The sequence below is a fragment of the Marmota flaviventris genome, chromosome 5, assembly GCF_047511675.1.
Source record: "Marmota flaviventris isolate mMarFla1 chromosome 5, mMarFla1.hap1, whole genome shotgun sequence".
NCBI classification, from domain to species: domain Eukaryota; kingdom Metazoa; phylum Chordata; class Mammalia; order Rodentia; family Sciuridae; genus Marmota; species Marmota flaviventris.
This window is the reverse complement of record NC_092502.1, coordinates 1,135,576-1,152,196: the sequence shown is the minus strand read 5'-3', so window position 1 is coordinate 1,152,196 and position 16,621 is coordinate 1,135,576. Positions and strand designations below refer to the sequence as shown.

Below are 16,621 nucleotides of genomic sequence, written 5' to 3'. Positions count from 1 at the left end.
AGGTCTCTGGACCACTGGGCTGTGCCCATGAAGCTGTGCATGGAAGCAGACTGGCTCGAAGGCAGCCATCCTGGGTCGTGGGGAACCCTAGCTGGGTTTCCCGCCTGGTTTCCCAGCAAGCCCTAAGGAGACAAAACCATTAGTCACATGTGGCCTTTGCCACTGGACCCTGGCTCTAGGGGTGTGCCTGGCTCTTCATTATTATCCCAACAAACCAGGCCTAGTCCAGCCAGGAGGAAGTCACTTTTGTCCTAATCCACTAATACTCCCCTCTTTCTGACCCAAATTGCAGGAATCCAACTGGTCTTGCTGCCACCCAGGACCCATTTTGTGTCAGTAAGCCCCTGAGTAAGTCCTACCCTGTGCAAGCTGAGATCTCTCTGCCTCTCTTCCTTTGGTCTCATGGCACCTGGAGCCAGTCATCATAAACCAGGACTAGGTGGTCCCAGAACAAGGGCATGGGCAGTGCCATCCTCTCCTTTGTCTCTTGCTTTGGCTGCCAGGTGATGAGATCAACGGCTTTGCTCCATGTGCTCCCACCATGGTGGACACCACAGCCCAGAGCAGTTCCACCCCCAAGCATGGGCTGAAATATCCAAAACCATGAGCAGAACCAGATCCACTTTTTCATAGGCTGATGATCCCAGGTGTGTGTTGGAGTAACAGAAAGCTGAACACCACCCCGTGTGACAGAAAGACAAATAGAGGTCGGAATGCTTTCAGCTAGACGGTTGGGGCAAAGACAATTATTCATTATGAGTTCCTTGTTTTCCAAGGGTGGTGCATTTAATTGGCAGTCCTAACAGGTGTCAGGTGCCATGGGGACACAGAGAGAAGCGCTGTCAAGTGTTTGTGGACTCTGTCTCTTGGGATGGCTTAAGTCTCAGTGCATTGGTTCTGGATGGTGGGACCCCAAATCCCCACACTATATTACGTGGTCACATCACCCACCCAACCCAAAGTGTCTCTCGTGGTGGTGGAGCACCCAGGGCGCAGGGTCTCAGAGGCTCAAAACAGGTGCTCAGAAACCAAGTACCGGAGAACAGTCAGCATTGGGGAGGGTTGGGATGGAAAGTGGCTGGGCTTGGGAAGAGAGTCTTTGGGAATCTGGGGAGGGGCAGCGAGGAGCTTCCTTCCTTTGGTCTCAATGCAGCGCCTGGTGCTTTTCAAAACAAAAGACTGCAAATGTTCTCCACTGGAATTAAAAAACAAACCAGGGAGTCTTGCAGCATGTATGTTTCACAATTTTATAACCAAACTACAAATTGCTTGGAGTTACAACATCTTAATTTGCTGCCTTATGTAGAAACCTCTTTATGAAGTAAATTCTATTAAAATGTTTCTAAAATCTATCACACTTTTAATTTTATATATTTATCTCTGATGTGCTATTAGACTCTTTTTTTGCTGATATTTAATTTAGAGACTTCTGTTTATTTAAAATGATAGTTTACTCTTTTATTTTCTTGTATTTTGCTAAATTATTTAACTTTCTTTATTCATTTTACTTTGTTTAATAATAGTGTTAAACCTGAATATTCTTACATTGTGATGCTCAGGGGTTTGATAAATTCTAAAGATCACTGATTGAAATTTTGGCATTCCTAATTACCTTGCTTTTTGTTCCTGCTTTCAAGTCTTACTGCAATGTGTTATGGGATTAAACATTTCTACTCTGATGTAATCACATCTTCATTGAATTAATACCTAGTCAACGATGCAAGCTGTCTATCACCAGTTTGGGCTTTGCATATTTTTATGAAAATATATCAATACCTACCATCAATGTGGACTGTCATGTTATTTCATAACTCAGATATGATGTGCTCATGTGGTAATAAAACATCTCTGTAATGACTTCCCTCCACCAACAGGAAGCACACTTTGCATCCACTTGGAGCCAAAGGTTAAAATGTAAATGATTGTAGGAAAAAGAAATTTAAGAAGGTAGAGAAAATAATCCACTTCCTAAAGATGGTTTTGGAGCTTGGTGGTGTCCAGAGTGCCTAAAGGAGTGGTGAAGCTGAGCCCCAGCCCCAGCCCCTGACCTGTAGACTCTTAAGAACATAATAAGATGGTTCCTTGAAGTTGTAAGTGGTGGGAAATTCATTACACAGCAATAGATAACTCTTTGTCTCATGGCAAACTCCTACACATTCTTCAAGACCCATAAAATGTTGCCTCCTCCTCTCTGAAGCCTTCCCTGATTCCTCCTTGCCTTGGTGGCTTCCTGTGTGTGGGTCTGTAGGGGCCCATTCCTCACCATGTGGACCTGTTTCCTCATCCATTTCTCCCCTTAGACCAGGCACCCAGCAGGTCCATCTTCATGTCCTACCACTGGGGCTGCTTAATGGATGTTCCATTTGATGAATGAATGAATGATCGACTGTGGCCAGTGCTGGCCTACCTGACCAAAGTATCAGGAAGATATTCACATAATTACATTGTGGGACTTGATGGATATTTGTATAGTGGAATTCACTTTTAAACAGCTTTACTGAGGGTTAAACAATGTGCAATCAACAATACATATTTTAAAATGTTATTCTTAGTTGTAGTTGGATATAATACCTTTACTTTTATTTGTATTCTTATTTTTAAGTGGTGCTGAGGATTCAGCCCAGCGCCTCACACATGCTAGGTGAGTGCTCTACTGCTGAGCCTCAACCTCAACCCCAACAATACATATTTTTGACAGGTAGTCAACTACATATTTTAAAGTGAACAATTTATTATATACATCCACAAAGCCATCTACACAATCAAGATAGTGAACTTCTCCATTACTTCATCATCCTCAAATTTTCTTTCTTTCTTTTTTTTTTTTTTTATACTGGGGATTAAACTCAGGGGTACTTTACCATTGAATTACATTCCCAACCCCTTTATTTTTTTACTTTTTTGTTTTGAGATAGGGTGTTTGCTGAGGGTCTCACTAAATTGTCCAGGCTGGCCTCAAACTTGTGATCCTCCTGCCTCAGCCTCCTAAGTGTCTGGGATACCAGGCATGCACCACTGTACTCTGCCCAAAAGTTTCTTTATGCTCCCTGTAATTTCACCCACTGAGCACAAGTAACCACCAATCTGCAGACACTATAAAATAGTTTACATTTTCTAGAATTATATATAAACAAAATCCTGTGATATGTGCTTTTAACAAAAATCTGGCTTCATTCACTCATAAAAATTTGTCCACCCTGCTGTGATATAGTCATAATCTATTCCTTTTCCCTGCTGAGTAGTATTCCATTGTATAGATGCATCACATTATCCTCCATTTTAAAAATGAGGAGACTGTGGTTTGGAGAAGCGAAACAACTTACCCAAGGTCACTTTCCTGGTGAACTTGAACGCAGGTGAGTGCCTCCAGGGCCAACTATCTTAACTGCCACCTATGCCTTCTAACTTGGGCATGATGACTTTTTTTCACTCTCTTTTCTTTTTTCTGTTTTTCCAGTGCTGAAAGGCATGGTGTCTTTTGCTGTGGTAGACAGAATAATGACCCCCAAGAGACATCTATATCATAATTCCTGGAGTCTGTAAATATGTTATATAAGGTGGAAAGGGGGAATTAAGGTTGCAGATGAAATCAAGGTTGCTCTAAGATGGCCTCAAGATAAAAGAATACCCTTGGTTTCTTACACTAAGTACCAGGGGCAGTGTAATCACAAGGGTCCTTTGAAGTAACAGAAGCAGGCAAAAGAGGAGAGGAGGGAAGGAATCTGCAGATGCTGGGTTTGAAAATGGAGGAAGGGGCCACAAGGCAAGGAATGCAAGAGGCCTTTAGGACTTGTAAGGGCCGGGAATGCTCCAGAAAGAATGGAGCCCTGCCAACACTGGAGGATGGGGGAGAAGTTTGGGGCCCACTTCTGACTTCTGGCCTTCAGGACTGTAAGATAAGTTTGTGTTGCTTTAAATCCCTCATTTGTGCAAATTTGTTACAGCAGCAACAGGAAACTAATACAATGACTTTGACCATTTCTTCTAGAAAGTATGAGCCCTGGGAGGAGAGCTAGGGGCTACTGTGGTGTCCAGGGAGAGTTGGGGGAAACTGAGCCTATCAGAGGGTGTGGGTCTCTGGGCAGAGTGGTCACACCCCTATTCCCTGCCATAGGCTCAGTCCCAAGTTCTGGCTAAAATATTCCCAAGTAGCGAGCTTTTCTCGATGGTGTGAGACCTTGAAGCTCAGACCTGTCTAGGCTGAACAAATCATTCCCTGGTTCCCTGAAGTCCTGGGGTGAACAAAAGAGATAGGTTTTCTCCACCAACTGAGCCCAACAGACCCAAGCCCCAGCTGCAGAGGATGCTGGGAATGTGGGCATGCTGGCCCAAGGTCAGCCTTGCCATGGATGCTCAGAAAACAGAGATGATCAAAGCCTTTGGAGAAGGAGGGCTCTTGGGAGTCCATAGGAGCTGACAGCAAGTGAGAGCACACTTAGTTCTTATATAACAGAAAAAGCAAACTGTTTTTTTCTTCCTGCACTCTCAACGGCCAGCACAGAGGACTTCTGTGGCCAGGTGTGGGGGTGGCTTTCCTGCACCACACATTTCTCCAATAGACATCTGCTGGGTGACCTGCCATTCAGCTCAATTCATACACCATTGAGAGGTAAGTTAGATTTCACAGGTGAAGGGCTCAGCCCCACAAGCCTGCCACCACCCCAGTCCAGATGCCACTTGTAAGTCACAGGTTGTCATCTGTATGTCACACCAATTGGCTATAATAAATTGGGGTTCCCACAGTTCCCACCTCAGGTTAGATAACTAAACAAGAGGGCTCACAGAACTCAGGGGAACTTGCCTCCTGGTTCATTAAAGGATATGATAAAAGACATCGATGAACATCCAAAAAGAATAAAAGGCGAGAGAAGAAAGAAAAAAGTGTAGTCCTGGGGCTGGGGCTGGGGCTCGGTGGTAGAGCTCTGAACCGGTCCTTAGGGCAAATCTTAGGATTTCTGGGCAATTTAATTCTATTTTGTATTGACCTTCCTCTTCATGGTTTTCCTTTAGAGACAGATATTGAGAGTTCATTTCACAATATTTATTGACTGAGGATGGCATGAATACCCCATCTTAATGTTCCTGGATTCTTAGCTAATGCAGTAAAACAACAAAAATTAAAAAATAAAATGTATACAAATTTGGAATAAAGAAATTAAATGCTTTTATTCACAGATGACTTGATTTTTTATGTAGAAAATCTCAAAGATTCAACCAGAAAAACTTCTAAAATTAAGAAATGGTTATACAATGTTCCATGATATAAAGTTACTATACAAAGTCAACTACTTTCCTATATACCTTCAATGAACAATGGGAATTTGAAATTAAAAACACAACACTATTTGCATTAGTATCAAGAAAATGAATACTTTGACATAATCTGGTAAAATACGGTCAGAGTCTATATGAGGAAAATTTAAAAATTCGATTGAAAAAATCAAAGAAGATTTAAACAAATGAAGAGATGTTTCATGCTCATAGATGAGAAAAATCAATGTTGTCAAGAGGTCATTTCTCTTCAAAATGATATATACATTCAATACAATTCAGTGAAGACACCAAAAATTTATTTTGTGGAAGTTAATAAACGTATTCTAAAGTTCTTATAGAAAGGCTTAAGACCCATATAGTCAACAATATTGGAGAAGAAGAAAAAACTTATATGACTTGCAAATTGATCCATGGAACAAAACAGAGAATCCAGAAATAAAAGCACATAAACACAGTTAACTGTTCTTTTACAAAAAAGCAAAGGCAATTCAATGCAGGAAAGATAATTTCTCCAAACTAAGTAAAATCTTTGTATATTTATATGTTGAAAATGGAGGAAGAGGAAAAGGAGAGATGAAAAAGCAGCAGCAGTGAAAAAAGAAAAAAAGAAAAAAAATAATCTAGATATGATCTGTGCTATTCAGTTTTTCATTGCTGATACTAAAGTAACTGACACAAATTGGAAGAGGAAAGATTAATTTTGGCTCACAGTTTCAGAGGTTGAAGTCCTTGGCTGGATGGTTCCATTTCTTGGGCCTGAGGTGAGGCAGAATATTATGGTGGAAGCATTTAGTGGAAAAAAAAAAGCTTTTCAGTTCAGGGCAGCCAGGGAGCAGAGAAAGAGAGGCAAAGAAACAGGCAATGGAGAAGATAATCTCCAGGTTAGTTCGCAAGTGACCTACTAGCTCCAACTAGGTCCTGCATCCCAGAAGTCTATTCAGCTATCAATAAATTAATCCTTTGATGAAGTTAGAGAACTTAGGATCCAATCATTTCCTAAAATCCCCATCTGTGCAACTTGATGCACTGGGGACCATGCTTTCAGCACACGAGCCCTTTGAGATCCAAAACCATAACACTAGATCCAATCCATAACACTAAAACAATCCTTACTCCTTTCAATAAATATTTATTCAACCTGCATCTTAGATGTAATTTTTATTAACATTATTTTAAATTGGGAACTCATAATTATAAATATTTATGGGTAACATTATTTTTTATGTATGTATACAATATGGAATTATTAAGAGGTCAAGCTCATTAACATATCTATCTAGTCATTCACTGATCTGATATTTTTGTGGTAAAACATGTTAAACTTACTTTTCGTTATTTTGAAATATATAATAAGGTTCTCATTAAATTTTTCTGCATATATTATCCAGTTTTCTCAAAACCACTTGTTAAAAGGCTGTCTTTTCTCCAATGTATGTTTCTGATATCTTGTCAAGGATCAGATGACTGTACATGTAGGGATTTATCTCTGTGTCTTCTATGGTATTCCACTGAGGACATGTCTGTTTTGATGCCAGTGTCTTGTAACAATCATTTTACTCTCTACTTCTATTAGTTAAACTTCAAGACCAAAATTTTAATATAAGACATTTATAAAATAACATCAGAAAGTGTCTAGGTGACCTTGAATTTGACAGTGGATTTTAAAATTCAATAGAAAAATATAATCCATGAAAAAAAATACTAGTAAATTGGAAGTTTGATAAAATGAAAAACTTTAAGACCCTGGAAGGCTGAGGTGGTAGGAATATATGAGTCCAGTAATTTAAGACAAGCCTGGGCAATATAGTGAGATACTATCACAAATAATGCATGAACCAATCAATCAATCAATAACTAATGCTCTGGAAATAATGTTGAAAGAATAAAGAAACAAATCATAGACTGGGAAAATATATTTAAACAACAAATATCTTCTTAAAACCTGCATCCAAAGTATAAAAGTAACTCCAAAAATACAATAATAAGGAAAAAACACAATTAGTAAATATATTTAAAAAAACCTGAAAACCCATTTTACCAAATGAAATCTATACATGGAACAAAAGCTTATTGAAAACTACATAATACCATGTGTCATTAGGGATTTTCAACATGACACTACTATGCCACAATTGAAATGGCTATTTTTTTAAATGACAATATCAAATACAAGTATACAAGTGAGAATATGAAGTAAAAGGAACTTTCATGTGTGTTGGTCAGAATGAAAAGTGGTACATTCACTTTGGAAGACCACTCTGAAGTTTCTTGCAAAGACATAGTTTGGTGCAGTTTAAATTTCAGTTGGAATCTTGTTAGACATTCTGATGGAAAATTGTCCTCTTAAATAATTAGGATTTCTAAAACTGGAGGATGCAGAGGCATGGTGTAAGAAAATATAATTGCCAAGAGGGAGCAGGAGCCTCCCCTCCCGCCCTCCTCCTAGGGAGCCCTGTGCATGCCAGGTGTGGCGAGGAGCTGCCCCTGGGGGGACTCAGGAGGGGAAGAAGGGCTGGGCTTGCACAGGTGCTGACCACCCGCTCAAAGACAGGCAGCTGTCCTTGAGATTCCCTTGCTGCATCTACAAGGCAGCCTTGGGAAAGGCACAAGGAACACCTGTGCCCGAAGCATCAGGTGACAGGAATGCTCAGGACAGAGCTGGCAAGACAGGGACATGCATGACCAGCCAGGGACACCAAGTCCCCCCGTGACCCTTCAGTCTCAGGGCACTGCTGTGCTGCTGGCCTGGTGTGGGAGAGCAGCTCTCCGGGGCCTGCCCACCACACCCTAGAGGTTGCCTGTGCCCAGAACCTCATGTGGGGTTTCGTCCACAAGCTGGCTCCACACCCTGCACCATGGCACCAGCCCAGTGCAGCCTCCAGCCACTGCAGGCAGAGAGCTGTGCCATGGGCTGATGAGGTACTCATAGCCTCTCCTAAGGGGCAGAACCGAGGTTCCTGGCCTGGCACACTTCCCAGATGCACCGTTCCTCCAGGGTGACTCTGCCAACCAATGAAAGAGCAATGGTTACTGTCCCCCGTGTCTGCTCAGGCATCATAGGACCAGGTCAGACGATCACCCACTGGTGAAGTGCCTGGCCTCGTGTTCAAGCACGATGCCCTGGACATGCAGACTCGAGTTCTTGCTGAACCTCAAGTCTGAGAAAATACAAGTGCTTCCCTGGAAGGACCCCGGAAAGGGAGACCAGAACCACAAGTCAGAAAGACCTGTCCTCTGCAACACCTTTGGTTCTCACCCAGCAGCATCCAGCCCCAAATCCATTTTATTCTTTGATTTAAACTTTTTCAAGTGTATTTAAAATTTTAAGTTATTATTTTAGAATACTTTTAGGTTAACAGCAAAATTGAGGAAAAGGCAGAATTTTGACCATTTAAAAAAAACTGAAATGTAATAAACATTTACATTTTAATGAGGAGAGGGAGATCTCTCCTTATTCTGTTTGTAATTTTACAGCAAAGATGCCTTCCAACCAGCAGCACTTACTGTGCCTGCTCATGAAGACCTGATGCTCTGTGTAGGAGACACTCGGCTTATGATGCAGCCCAGGTCCTCCCCCCTCGTCACGGATCTGCCACAGCCAGTGTGCCCCGTAACCCCCTGAGAAACAGTGTCCCAAACAGCCCTTGGTTATTAACAAGAGGCTGATTGTAACACCTTTTCCCACATCAAGTCCTGTTCCTCTTGACTCACCTTTTGTCTTCCTGGCCCATGAGAAGACGCCCTGACTCTCACACCAATACTGCTCTCTTTCCCCCTTAAGTGGGACCATTTCTTGTTCGCACCAACTCTCCTGACTAGTCGCTGTGGTCTGTCTGCTCTGCGCAGTGAGTGGCAGAGGCTGGAAGGGTGGGAGGCTCCAGCCTTGCTGCTATCCACAGGGACTCACAATCCAGCAATTTCATGCCTAAGTATTTGTCTTAATGAGTCAAAAATTTATGTTCAACAAAAGCCTGCACATGAATATTTATGGAAGATTTGTTGATAATCACAAAATGGGAAGCAACCCAAATGTCTTTGTCCTGGTTAATAGATGAACACACAGTACTTCATGCATACAACAGAATATTACTCAGCAGTAAAAATAAATGAGGTATGAATCCATAAAAAGACATGGAGGTATTATAAATGTATACTAGTAAATGAAAGATGGTAGTCTAAAAATGCTATATACTAGAAAGTTTAAACTATACAACATTTTGGAAAAGGTAAATTTATACAGAGAGTTAGAAAACTCAATAGTTACCAGGAATTTAGGAGGAAAGAGGGGAAGGATAAATAGGTGAATCATAGGGGATTTTAGGGTGGTGAATGCATTCTATCAGAAGCTGCAAAACTGTTTAACTCAGAGTGAAACAATATAAGTTATGGAATACAGCTAATAATGTAGTGCCAATTTGGGGTCATTAATTGCAGCAAATGTGTCCCACTAATGTAAGATGAAAATCACAGGGGAAAGTATGTGATGTAATAGAGAGGTAGGTATGGTGTGGATACATGTTACTGCATGTATTATCTGTCCAATTAGTTTGTATTGATAAAATTTCCACCTTAACAGCAGAAAATAAAAACAAACAAGAAATTAATGAAGTCAGAGAAAAAAGAACTATCAGCACAGAAATCAATTAAGTAAAACACTTCTAAAATCTATAAAAACAAAAGCTGTCTCTAGAACAAATAAAATAACCTTGATAAATCTTTAGAAGAATGACAAGTAAATTTAATAATAGACACAAATTACCAATATTAGGAATGTGAGACATTATATCACTAAATATTCTATGGATATTAAATGAAAAGTCAACTTGTCCTGTTGGCACATTCTTGTAATCCCCATGGCTCAGGAGATTGAGACAGAAGAATTGCAAGTTTGAGGCCAGCCTCAACAACTGAATAAAACCCTAAGCAACTTAGTGAGACCCTGTTTCAAAATAAAAAAAAAAAAAAGAAAAGAGATAGGGATGTGGGTTCACTGGTTAAGCACTTCTGGGTTCAATACCAAGTGTAAAGGAACACCTGTGGAGGAATACCTGTAAGGAGGTGCACAAAGAACAGACACAGACACACAAGTACAAGCAAACAGATAGGAGGAGTGGAGAGGAGCAAAATGAAGTGATGATGAAGAAGTACAGAAGTGAAATGACCACTCTTCCCTGCCTGGGAGTTTATAACTCAAAGAATATATACTTCCTGTTACTATGACTATATTCTAATTAGTATTTCCTTAACCCAAGTGCTAGCTAACTGAGATAAGATCCCCTTAATACAAACACAGAGTAATTTCTCTCCAAGGACATTGTTAAGGAGACCAGATAGTGACTGCTTAGTTGTCTAATTACCTCACAGGGAGGAGGCTGGGTATGCCAATTGTGGGAATCAGGGCACCAGTTAACACCCCTGGGAATTTGCTCACCAGGGGAAATGCTTCCATGTCTATTTCCATGGACAGAATATCTACAAACAAGCACTCAACCACATTTCCCTCAAAAAAAGAATCAGAAAATTTGATGAATTACTTTATGCCAATAAATTTGACAACTATTATAAAATGAATAAATTCTTACAAAGTTCAAAATAAACCAAAACTTACTCAAGAAGAAATAGATTTGGTCAATTGTCTTGTATCTATAAAAGAAATAGAAATTTTAGTTAAAAACCCTTCTACCAATACCAATCCAATCTCAAGTGGCAAAAATATTGAATTCCAATTACAAAAGGAAGAAGTAATAAAATTTTACACAAAACTATAAAGAAGATGAAGTGCTTTTCAACTCACTTAATGGGTCCAGTATTATTCTCATGAAAAACAAAAAACAGGAATGAGCATTGCAAGAGAATATTATTACAAACTAAGATCACTAATCCCCTAATGATTCCCCCCAACACTCCCACCCCCCCCCCACACACAATGATCTTGGATGCAAAAATTCTAAGCAAAACTTGGCAAAGAAAATTCAACAATATACAAAATAGGTTAATATATCATACCAAAGTTTTTCATAGAGATGCAAAGTTGATTTAACATTCCAAAATTGATCAATGCAATTTCATATCAATGATATAAAATGACATATATATGTAATATGCATATACATATATACATATATATTCGTAAAATCAATAAGTGTAGAAAAATATTTCCTAGTAACCCAATATCAACTTCTGTTTAAAATTTTAGCAAACTAGGAATAGAAAGTAAGTGCCTCAGTCTGACACAGGGAATCTATTAAAAACTTATCAGAAACACAATACTTAATGACAATAGACTGAATACTTAACCAAATCCTCAGAAACAAACGGGGTTTTGTACATATCATTTCTTTTGGTTTGCTACTAAAGAGTCTGTTGATGTACTCAGTTAAGGGGGGGGGAAACACTAAAAATCATACTAATGAAAAATTTAAAAATAAATTAACTTTATTTGCAGAAAACATGAACATTTATAGTAAAAATCACTGAATCTTTTAAAAATGTCTGGAAGTAATAGTAAAATTGCAGGATTCAAGATCAACATACAAATAAAAATCAATTGTATATATGGTAGAAGTGTATGTTCATAAATAGAGATTAAAAAAAAGATACTATTCTGTTGTGGGTCTATAGCTCGGAAAACACTCTCAACTGAATTTTTTCCAAATTGGAGAGTCTTTATTTAGCTAGCTGGCCACTGCTCCCTGATGGACCCAAACTGTTTCTGCCAGGAACAGTACGGGGTGCAAGTTCTATGGGGTTTATAAGGGGAAAATCAACATCCTCGAAAATGTAGATGCAAGCAAGCAAGGAGGACACAGAAGCTAAAGTTAACAATCAGCCACCCAATGCATATAACCACATCCTTGTTCCAAACACATGCAGTACAAAAATAAACAACTTTTACAAGAAATAAGTTATATAACTAAGGTTACATTTTGGAACTTCCAAATGGAGTCACTTAGGCAAGGTTTTGTTTTGTTTTGTTTTTAAGTTGTCAATGGACTTTATTTATATGGGATGCTGAGAATTGAACCCAGTGTCTTACAAATGCTAGGTAAGTGCTGTACCACTTAGCCACAACTCCAGCCAAAGGCTAAATTCTTTTAAGTACAGTCAGGATAACTTAACATTATTTATCCTATTATCTAATCTTGTCTTATCTATTAATATCCTCCATTTTATAGGGTGCTTATTGGGCTGATCCATAATCTAAGTTGGGCTATAACAATTAAAGAAAGCATCAAAAATATAATGTGTGTAGGAATAAATTTTACAAACCTCATTCAAGAAAGCAGGGCTAGTGGGAGTCACTGCACAGTTGCGGGTGTGCCTATTGATGAGGTCCCCTTGGAGCTTCTGTTAGAGGTGCCTGGGCTGCAGGGAGTATCTGGGAAGAATGGAAGAACTTGACCAAGTCCCACAGCTGGACGTGCCTGCTGGTCCTCCCTCTGCTTCCTGTTTGGATGCAATGTCCTTCTGATCCTCCTTCTGACCTTGTCCTCCTTCATGTCCAGAGTGCTGCAGAATGATGCAGAGCCAGAGCCGCACATGAGGGCAGAGATCCAGGATATGAAGCAAGAGTTCTCCACGGTCAACAAGATGGATGAGTTTGCCAGATATGCCAGGCTGGAATGGAAGATCAACAAGATGGTGGACCAGCTCAAGACTTATGTGAAAGCACGGACTGCTCAACTAGCCAAGATAAAATAATTTTTAAGTGTTGCTTTCTATACATTGCAAGCTACCTTGATGATGTCACTCATTTGGAAGTATTATTCTGCCCCTGTGACTGTTGTGCTGAGGAAATGGATAACACCACTAGACCACCTGGTAGCCTTCCCTGCTAGAACAGCAGGTGGTGTTGGAATTACTAGTTGGATTTTAGTCTGTAACAAGTTGTGGTGACCCCTTGTACTTTACCCTTTCATTGGAAAAGAAAGATGAATGCCACTGTGGGATTTTGTTGTTGTTGTTAAACTGGGGGTTGAACTCAAAGGTTCTTTACCACCTAACCCCAGCCACAGTCCTTTTTATTTTTAATTTTGAGACAGGTTCTTGGTAAGTTGCCTAGCCTGACCTCAAGCTTACCATCCTCATACCTCTTCCTCCTGAGTTTTTGAGTTACACTTGTGCCCCACCACACCTATCCCAGCTATTATGACTTCTAAAATGATTCTCTTATTAGGTTAAAAGTCTGATTGCTGCTTAAAAATACAAAACAAAAAAACCCAAAGTACATAGGGTAGTTTTGTATTGAATATGTTCTTGGGCTTTATGTGAGATTCTTGTAAGAATCCCAGTATTCTACAGTAATCTACAGTAACACCAGATTTGAAACAGGATGGGGGTCTACATGCCTTACTCCTGATTTGCTCTATTGGCACATTGTGGTCCTGTTGCCAACTGGAAAGTCAAAAATTTCTAAAAACTTGAATTCTTTTAAAAACATTTTAATTTATATATTTTTTAGTTGTAGATGGTGCTGAGGATAGAACCCAGTGCCTCACTCATGCTAGGCAAGTGCTCTACCACTGAGATACAACTGCAGCCCAAACTTAAGTACTTTTATATCTATTTTAGAAAGTAGCTTAATTTTATTACAACTACTAGAACTTGAACATTTGGTTTATTGTCTCATGTAGTAAAATTGAAAGAATAACACTAATTGACAGTGTGTGTTCTTTGTGTCTAAACTCATTAGTTGGATGAACATTTCTATAGTGTATATCATCTACTTATTTGCAACTGTTAGTTTTTCATTACAGTGTTTTATAAATGTACTGATGAGACCATAATGCATTGTTTTGTGATTGAATTGTTTTGTATTGAAAGCATTTCAAATTAAGTATGTTTTATAAACATTTAATATTTCTGCTGTATAGATTGGAATGAATTTGAAAAACAAAATAGGGAATCTGATTAAATTAATTTGAATTGATACTTATTTGACTTCTAACATGTAATCACATGACTCAACATTTTACTCTTCATTGTGTCAGAAGACGTGTCTATGTTTTCATTCATATTTTCACTTTTACAATTTTATGAATACTTATATTTCCTGATATACATATTCAGTCTTTACCCCTAATCCTAACACAAACAAGGATTATATTAATCCTTATTTTACCTCTATATGTAAACCAAATTACATATAGAGACAGGATTGTTTAGCACCTTGCTGCTGCTGGGGCTGTCTTGAAACTCATAATCCTCCCATTTCAGCCTTCAGAGTGGCTGGAATTACAGGTGTTCACCATGGTGACTGGCAAGAATATGAATTTTAAAGTGTATTCTGACTTCTATTTTCAATTATCAATGTTAAATTTGCATTTGTATTATGCTACATCTTTTATGGGATATGTATCCTTGCATTCCCATCATTACAAAATGTGAAATTACATGGCTCACTTTTTAATTCTTCCTTGTATTACTACATGTATGTTTTTGTAAATAATTTCATAGGTGTATTGTTAGAAATATTCATATTTCCACAAACACTTGCTAATTATAACCCTAACTCAAACCAACATTTTATGCAAACACTTAACTTATCTCAATTACTAAACCAAATTTTATTAAAAGCATGTAAACTATGATAAATTTTACGTGTATTTTAACTTATATGTTCAATTATCAATATTAAATTTGCATATATACTGGTATATATTGTTTATAGGATATATTCTTCATCCCCATGTTTACCAAATTTGTAATCACATGACTTACATTTTACTCATGCCTGTGTCACAACATGTGTGTTTATATATGTTATGAAACATAATTTCACAGTATATTCTTATGAATATTGATATTTCCCAATTCAAATATTCATTTTTTCACTAAAACCTTAACACAATCCAAAATTTTATATTGATCCTTATATTACTTCTATAAGAAAGGAAAATTTTACTTCAACCTTTATACACCAATAAGAATTTTAGAGTGTACTTTGACTTCTATTTTCAATTTTCAGTAATAAATTTACATACATATCACTATATCATTTATAGGGTATCTATTTCTAACTCCATATTTACAAAATGTCTAATCACATTATTTACAAAACACTCTCCCTTGTGTCAGGACATGTATCTTTTATGTTTTTTTTTTACATATTTTTACATGTCAGTCATGTGAATACAGATATTTTCCAGCATATTTGTCCATTCTATATCCTAATCCTAACTCAAACCAAAATTTATATTGCCTTTACATTATCTCTATATCTAAGTCAAATTTGACTTGAATCAAAATACACCAATATAAATTTTAAATTGTATTTTGACTTCCATTTTTAATTATCAAATTTAAATCTGCTTATATATTAATATATATCATTTATAGTATATATCCTCCAATCAACCTATATACAGGAAGTGTAGTCATATGACTGATATTTTACACTTCTCTGTGTCACAACATGTATATTTATATATGTTTTGTACATATTTTCATGTACATTCTTAGGACTATTGATATTTCCACATATACATGCTAATTTTTTAATCCTAACATTAACTCAAAACCAAAATTTCATACTAACCCTAACCTTACCTCTACATATTAACCAATTTTTATATAAATCCATGTACACCTATATCAATATTAAAGGGTATTTTTACTTCTAACTCAATTTTCAATATCTAATATACATATTTTATAACAATAAATCCTTTATAGTATATATCATTTCATTTCCCATATTTATAAAATATGTAAACACATGACTCACATTTTATTATTCCCTTTGTCAGAACATGTATGTATCTGTTTTCATACAGAATTTCACGTGTACATTCTAATGAATATTCATATATCCTCAAATGTATGTTAATTCTTTAACCCTAACTTAAAAACATTTTACATAAAAACTTACCTTACCTCAGTACTTAAACCAAATTTTATTTAAAATCTTGTATAACAATATGAAATTTTATGTGTATTTCACATATGTAATCATAATATGTATCAATATTAAATTTGCATTTATATTACTACCCATATTTTATGAGATATATTCTTGCATCGCCATATTTACAGAACTTTTAATCACTTGACTAACATTTGACTCTTTCCTGTGTCACAACCTGCATGCTTATATATGTTATTATACATATCACAACACATACATTTTTATGAATATTGATATTTCCTGAGCACCGCATTGGCCAGAACTCCAGTCCTCCCACAAGTTGAAGCCAGGAGGGCTCTGACAACTCCCTTGGTTGGCTCCAAACAGCAAAAGTTGTGCATGGACCCCAACCTCAAGCGCTACTGCAGGGGAGGGGGGGATGACACAACATTCCTGCACTGCCTCCTACACTCTGGCCCAGACAAGGAACCGGCACCCTAC

The 16,621-nt window shown here is 37.9% G+C and overlaps 1 pseudogene; it reads left to right on the top strand.

The window, feature by feature from the left end:
* The first annotated feature begins 12,771 nt into the window (after positions 1 to 12,771).
* Positions 12,772 to 13,209, top strand: LOC139705820 (guided entry of tail-anchored proteins factor 1 pseudogene; annotated as a pseudogene).
* Positions 13,210 to 16,621: the final 3,412 nt, after the last annotated feature.